This window comes from Callithrix jacchus, chromosome 2 (assembly GCF_049354715.1).
Source record: "Callithrix jacchus isolate 240 chromosome 2, calJac240_pri, whole genome shotgun sequence".
Lineage (NCBI taxonomy): Eukaryota > Metazoa > Chordata > Mammalia > Primates > Cebidae > Callithrix > Callithrix jacchus.
In genome coordinates, this window is record NC_133503.1 from 33822810 (window position 1) to 33830565 (window position 7756).

The 7756-nt window shown below is 50.6% G+C and overlaps 1 protein-coding gene across 4 annotated transcripts in view; it reads right to left on the reverse strand.

The window, feature by feature from the left end:
- Positions 1–6819, reverse strand: part of MACROH2A1 (macroH2A.1 histone) — a 64385-nt gene extending 57566 nt beyond the window's left edge. For all 4 annotated transcript variants that reach the window (XM_054249629.2, XM_054249623.2, XM_054249625.2 and 1 more), the window contains exon 1: positions 6648–6819. The gene's annotated coding sequence lies outside the window, so the exon portion shown is untranslated. The remainder of the gene's footprint in view (positions 1–6647) is intronic.
- Positions 6820–7756: the final 937 nt, after the last annotated feature.

The following is a 7756-nucleotide window of genomic DNA, read 5'->3' on the forward strand; positions in this document are numbered from 1 at the left end:
TTCACTTCTCATTTTGAGTCAGGCTCCTGTCCAATAAAGCAGCCTCCCCACCAACGGGATTGTCTTGCAGAGATTCTGTTCTTTACCCCTCCCCATGTTCTTCCTGCACTTCTAACTATAGTTCCCCAAGCTGCAGCCACAGCTATGAAAGAATTCTGACTAAGCCATGAAGCCTTATGACATCTAGCAACATGTGGTGGGTTTCAAAATACCCTCTGGAAAATCACCTCATAGTTGTGCAGTCTCAGATAAACCCATGCATGTGCCAGGTCCATCCTGGTCTTCCAAGATCTATGCAGGAGTGGAAAGCTCCAGTCAGGCACCCATGATGAGGGGGAAAGTGACTATGAGGTCAACGACAATTGAACATTATGATTAATAACTATAAGTCCAAAGCCAGACTGATCTGATTATAACCATGGCTCTGCCACTTACTGGCTGTGTGTTTCTGGGCAAGTGATTTTACCCATCTGAACCTATTTTCTTATCTTACAAGTGGAGATGATGCTAGTAAGGGCCTCAAAGGGTTGGTGATAGAAGTGAACCAAAGCATCCATGTAACGACCTGATACTCACTCACTGAGCAAGTGCTCAAACAAAAACAACAATCTGTATAAGATGATAGAAAGGCCATCCTCTTGCAGAACAGATCTTGGACATCTGCACTGAAGATACTGCTAGCTGCTGTAACAGGTTAAGTCTCTACAACTTATTTCTACTCCTGAACAGTCCAAAATGGGTTTCCGTGATTGGCTGCTGCTTCTCCTCCATATAGTGATTCATGATGCCTCCCATCTTGTGACTCTGACATCTTCAATGCATGATTCCCAGGGTTGCATGGAAAGAAGAAGATCATGGATAATAGCCTATGAGGGTTTTAAGGGGCCAGGCTTGAGGTGGGGCACATCACTTCTGATCATGATCCATCAACTAACTAGAATTTAGTCATGTGGCCACAGCTAATTGCAAGAGAGTTTGGGAAATGTACTCTATTTACTCAGAAGAAAGGAGGAAACAACCAGTCTCTGTCACACAACAAACCAATCTGAACGCTGACCCTAACGCCAGAATGAGTGACCAGCCAAAACCTATTGGACCCTATTTGACCCATGTTCCGCATCCAACCTGGTCTGAGAAATAGACAGCCCTACATCATAGACAAAGCAGCTTCCTAAGCCCTCAGCATCTCTGCAGGGCAGTGAAGATGGTCACTGGAGACAGCTATATATCTGGTCAAACTGGCAAAGATGTGTTCTTCCTTCAGTAAACCAGGAGGCTTCATTAATGTTGATGGCTCTGCATGCTTTGAAGACAATGATAGGTCCTCAGGCAACTGTGTCCTCAGGCAACTGTGTCTATTCATCGTTGCATGCTAGCTTGACTGCCCTTTTGGCTGTTATCAGGGTAGAAAATGAAGGTTCTGTGGTTGATCCTGAAGGGATCTCTGTGGGCTTTATTTCTGCAACTCCTCCAATTACAAATCAATCACAATAAACATTAACCTTGTTTACAGAACCTCAAAGCTTACCCAAAGACCAACTTTTGTAGAGGAGCTGTATGGAGAGATGAGTCAGACTAGAATGAGAAGCAGGAGTTTGACCACAGGCCCCTCAGCAATCAAGATGTGAGTGAAACAACATCTGTTCTTGTAGCACAGGACTAATTAGAAGGCTGGCTATGCAGACCCCATAAGTAAGGTGAATATGAGAACAATAAGCTGTGTACTACTAGGAGGGGCAGTAGCCACGAGGCCATGGAGGCCCTGCCACACCTTCCTATCCCTCCCCAGCAGGCATCCTAACAGGCTGCTGCTCCCTGCACTGCAAAACACCCTCATTCCCACTGGCACCTTCAGCACATCCAGCATGCTCAGTCCGGACATTGCTCTAGCCCTTTGTCTAGGGTAATCCTGCCTAGTGATCCCAATGCATTCTCTGGCGATGATCCATCAAGGTGCTCTTTCCTCTGCATTCCTGCCATGCCCATGCCTTCTGTTAGTCACAGTCTAGTTTGGGGCAGCTGCATGTCCAGACTCCAACCTTGTGTACAGGCCCTGCTGACCTCCAACCCATCTCTATTTGCAGCAACCAGAGATCCACCAGGATGAATCTCTCCCTCTCAGTTCCCTCAATGGGTATGTCAGCTGCAGCCCCAGGGCCCAGCTAAAAGTGCCTCACAATCTCCCTCAGCCTGCCCCTATTCTTTAATATACTCAATTATTCTTCCAGTGTTACGTACAGTACTATGCAAATGCAGTTTCCAGCCCTTCCTTCTATCATGATTGCCAGCCACTCTAGATCCCATTTACACATAAATTCTGAAACCAGCTATCCCATTCTTAGCACTCAGTTCACTGTATCGTCCTTGCCTGTGTATCTGTCTGTTTTGATGAAATGAACCAATCTGCTCTGCACATAACTGTATCTCCAAGCACCCACCACCCTGCCTGGCACCTGGTAGACACTCAAATGCTGGCTATGTGGTAGCTGATTCATTGGCACTGACAGTGGATGGGGTTCCCTTGAGAAAGAAGAGGACAGCTTTTCCAAGGGCCACAGGGCTTGGAGCTATGGCTAGTGGGACACCAATCAGGGACCTTCTCTTGGGCCATTCATGTGCATACACTTGGCAAAATCCCTATAAGAGCCCAGACACTCAAAATTCAGGGAGCTTGTGGAGCTACCTTGGGGATTCTCAGGAAAGGAACACTCCAATTGCCCTGACAGCTGGGCATAGATCACACAGAGGCCTTATGATTCTGTGACAGTCTATGGTTCCAGTGAGCTCTCTTCCTGCCTCTGGCTCAGTACCCTAGACTGCAAGAAAATACTTACCTTCCTCACACCTATAAGAGACTGACACCTGTTAAAGTTTCAGCACAGGAAACCCTTAAACAATCAGGGCACTCATGAAACCACTGGAATAGTTAATCATGAAGTCTTTTATTATCTAAGCAATGAATACATGCATATTGATCCCAGCAATATTGATTAGAACTGTGAGGGAGTTGCTTGTCAAAGAGCCCTATCTTCAGCCCCTGAGAATAGAGGAGCCTGAGCTATCAGTGCTCAAATCACTGTTGATGAGGAAGAACTGCTCCATCTGTTCTGGCAGCTGTATAAATGCCTGCATATCCACATGCATTTGTCACCTTCCCATCAACTCCAATCACAAAGGCAAACCTGAGACACTTAATTCTGAAGGGCAGGACACTAATCCTGTTTATGGCATTCTTTTCCCTATGGCACCAAATGATTAACGGTGTCACCCGCTGTCATGTCCCCAGAGGCATGTGGCTATACTACACAACCCTTGCTCACAGAGCTGGGGTTCACAAGCTGCACTCTGATTGGCTTGGATCAGAGAACTGTTCTTCTACTCTAGCCAATCACGAAAAATATCTCTCTCCATTCATAAAACACCACATTAAAGTGAGTCAGATGATTAAAAAACCTGCAGTCCACTCAGTGAACTAAGGGATTGCAAACAGAAGAGACAGACCAACTGAGATAGTAAATAAATTGTAAGCCATGTATTTTGTTCCAGGAGACCTGCCTTACTCCTGTGTTAGATTTTCAGTGGCAGGAAGAAACAAAACACAACCACAACTGTCATTCACCACAGGCAAGAAATAGTTTTGGAGAAGCTCGTCTGGGGTTGAAATTTCACCTCTGCAAACCCATTCCTTGATGTGCTTCCCAGAGATGCACTGAAGGAACTGTGCAGCTTTCTACTTTTTAACAGAAAGTCACTGCCTGCCTACTTTACAAAAACACTTTCCTACATATTCCTCTCTCTTTCAAAGGTTGTGCCAAACTCTAAGATAACCAACTAGTCTAATATAAGGCCATTTAGAGAAAAGTTATGGGCAGGACTCTGATCAGGCTTAGCATGTGGAATCCACTCAGTATTTATTGAGTAGACGTGTTCCCAATAAGAATAAAAAGAACACCTGATCCTGTCTCTCTCAGGCTTAGAACACTTCAGCGGTTCTTATTGCTCTTAGGATACAGTGTGGGTCTGCCCAGGATCCTTTGTAATTTGTCCTGTTTGTCCCTCCCTGAAGCCTCATCTGATTCCCCACCAGGACTTAGTCATCCCGAGCCTCTGGCAGTTCCCCACATAACCTCTGTCCTTTTCTTCTAAGATGCACACATGTGGTTCCCCAGGCCTCAAACACTTGTCCCTACCTGCCCTCCTTTGCCCAGCCAACTCCTACTTAACCTTTCCATGTCAGATAAGGGCTCACTGTCACTGCTGGGGGCTACTTGGGGCCTTCTGCATTGACCTCACAACAGCCACTTGCCTGCCTTCTACCTAACGTCAGCTCCCCCAGGGTAGGGGCTAGGCATTTCTTAATCATGGCTGTGTCCCCAGTGCCTGAACAGGAGCTAATTCTCAGGAAATATTTACGGAAAGACTGTGAGACACCGACCTGACAGGTTTGGTCCAAGGAAACAAGCTATGCGACTCTTAGGAATGAAGAGTTGACTCACTCAGGTTCATTTGTAATCGCTGAGGCAGGGTCCAATGGACCTCTAAATGTACAGAATGTGGGAAGAACCCACAGACAGATCTGAGCCTCACTCACTTTGCCCGTTCCTTGCCCATGTTCTGGGAATGGGGCTCTGAAAAGCCTGTCACAAATCCTTGGGGAGACTCAAATAAGAATCAGTGGCTGTTGCAATTCTGATGAACACCACATATAGAGTCTTGTTGGGTTCTTCAGCTTGAGGTTTTCAGTTTACATTTTAAAATATATCTCCTTTAGGTGACTTGGGCCGCATTAGCTCTGAAAGCAGGTCCCAGAATACATGCACTCTGAGCTTCTCAATGGGGGAAGGAAGGAGAGGCGCTCAAGTTCTCCTCTCTCAGGCACCAGAAGAAACAGCAGATGGAGATGGCACCACTCCCTGACACTGGCCCATTTGGTAAAAACTCAACCAGTGGCATGGTTGCGTATTAGAATGCCACATGTGAAGTTCCAGACAATTCTCAAAGTTTATATGTGTGTTAAATTGTGCCTTCTTCTAAAGGCCTCACCTCAAATAACTTTCATTTACACGCCCCTCCTAATGCCTTATCCAGGGATCAGCATTAACAATGGTAACAGATCAAAACCAAAGAACAGACCGGAGCGATTTCTCTCTCCTTGTAAAACCAGAAGGGGGAAGAATTTGAAGTCCTTCAAGAGTTTTGTTGTGTTTAAGAAAAAGTAAGTTTAAAAACATACTCTTCGTCATCGGAGAGTGTCTTGTGCAAGACCGAGATGCTGCTGCCCAACTTTGGTTAAATGTGTACAAAGGGTATTAATTCCAGTTGCAGGCATGAGGTGTCTATTCAGAGTTAACACCTCTGACAGCAGGCTAGTAACCTAACGCTGGCCTGCAGTAGGTGAATTCCACTTAATTTACAAATGGAGTCTCCCACTCAAACCTAAGACTGTTAAAAAATGCCCGACTCCCAGGAGCAGGGAGCTTCGGAACGAAGCACTCCCCCTCACTTTAACGGTAAAACCTCAAACCACAAAGGTGGAAGAAAAGAGGGAAGCTAACAGGAGTGCCCCCTTTGTCTATTCTTATGTGCTGTTTACTGGGTCATTAAAATCTTACAAGGACTTTATAGTAATTGTAATTGTTAAATTCAAGGTTTGTCCCAGTTGTTGTACAGAAGTCTCTCACTTTCAAACTCAGAAACATTTCCCCTAACATCTTGTCTAAAAGAAGCTTTCAAGCAAGGTACTGACCAGCTCCTTGAGTGATCTGTGGCCCCTGCAGAAGTGGGGGTGGGGAGCGCCATGTCGCACACCTGTTGTCAGGTGACACTGCCAGCAGCATCCTGCGCACTCACCTCCCCACTCCACCCCACCCCCAGCGAGGCTCTTTCCTGCTGGCCTTCTCCACCCAGGGAAGCCTACAGCCTTCCGGAGTTACCTTAAAAAAACAAAACAAAACAAAACCCTTCCTACCACAAAGCAAACAAAAGGCTGATACCGAGACCATCGGGAGCAGCGGGGGTTCCCGTGGCCCCCTCTCCAGTCCATCCTTGTACCACCTCCCCGACCCGGTCCCCCGCTGCAGCCCGGTTTCCGTCCCGTGAGCAGCTCCCGCCCTACCTTCCCTACAGATACCGAGCCGGACGCCTACACCTCGGCCCCCCAGGGCTCAGGCCCGACTTATTGTGCCCTGGCCAGCAACTCGCGGGCCGGCGGGAGCCTCACCAAGTACAACTCCGCGCACAGCAGCTCCCGGGCGCCCAGGCCCAGGCTGCCCAGCCAGCGCAGCGCGGCCTCCTGCGGCCTCGGGCCCGGCCCGTGCACCCGCCCCAGGAAGGGTCGCCAGGGGAGGCGCCAGTACTGCCTTTTTCCCACAAAAGCGCCCAGGCGCGGGCAGGGGATGCGTTTCGAAGAGAAGTTGGTTTCTGGGTTTGTTTTCTCAACAAAATCAAAGGGAATACCGCGCGGCCCGATAGGGCCTAGGAGGGCGTTGTGCGCGCGCGAGGACCGGGCGTGGGCCGCGCGGAGCCCAGCGGCCCGAGGCCGGCCGAGCGACACCCCGGTGTGCGCAGGCCGGGCCGCTCCCGGGCACTCGCGGGCGGACCGAGCGGCGAGGACGGGGCGTGTGGCAAGGGGGCCCCGCGGCACTTACGCGGCGGCGGCGGCGGCGGCGGCAGCTGCAAGGTGTCTCGGCTTGAGCCCTCCCGGCCGCTCGCGCCTTTTCTCTCTGCGCTCCTCGCTGGCCCGCCCGCCTCTTCGCTTCCCGCCCGCACGGCCCGCGCTCGCCCCCTCCGCCCGGCGCCGCTGCCGAGTGAACTGGAACCAGTCCTCGCGGCCGGCTTCCCACAATGCACAGCGCGCTGCTCGTCACATCCCATCTCTGCCCCGCGCGTCCGGCCTCCGCGCCCGCGCCGCCCGGCGCTCCAGCCTTGACCCCGGGCCCGCGCCCTGCCCACCGACGCCGGCCGCTGTGCGCCCAAGCACCCGCCCGCGCCTCGGACGCGACGTCCGACCCGTGACCCCGGGGGCGCCCCGAGCCCAGTCCTTGGGAGGGGCCAAGTTCTCCCCTCGAGAGGCGCTTCTCCAGGGCGCGTCCCAGCCTCTGCGTCTCGAGTGAGCGCCTGCTGTGTGCCTGGCCCTGAGCACCGGACTGTCGCCGCCACCGCATCCTTAGGAACCTTTTCACTAACCCAGTGGGGAGGCACAACGGCGGTTACCCGGGATCGTGATCACTCTTCCCTCCTCAGTCAATGCCAACCCTCCCAGCCCCCGCCTCAGAGGCCCCGCTGTCTTTAGATACAGGCCACCCCCAAGCCGGTGTCTGCCCCAAATCAATTACTACACACCTGGCTCCCCTGGGGTTCTTCAGTTAACCCCCATCACCCCGAAATCTGGAACCTGCCTTGCGCCTGGAAGCGGTTTCCTACTTCGCTTCAGCAAAAGTTCGTTTTCTGACTCAAGTTGGGAATTACTAATATAAACAGTGATTCTTTAGCATCACCCTCGTATTTTTAAAAACTACCGGCAGAAAGAGGAAGGGCCGCCACAAAGCCTGCCAAGCCTTCCTAAATTGGTTTACCACCTGAAGGCATTAGTGCCCCATCCCGGGTACTTAAATAGTGGTCTTCCCTCTACTCCCCTCCCTCCAAAGTGTGGAGCGGGAAGCCACTTCTCCATCCAGCTGTGAACTAAATTTGGATAGTAATACACATCCCTTAGGGTTGATGTGAAGTTTAAAGTGCCGCTGCTGGGGATTATGGA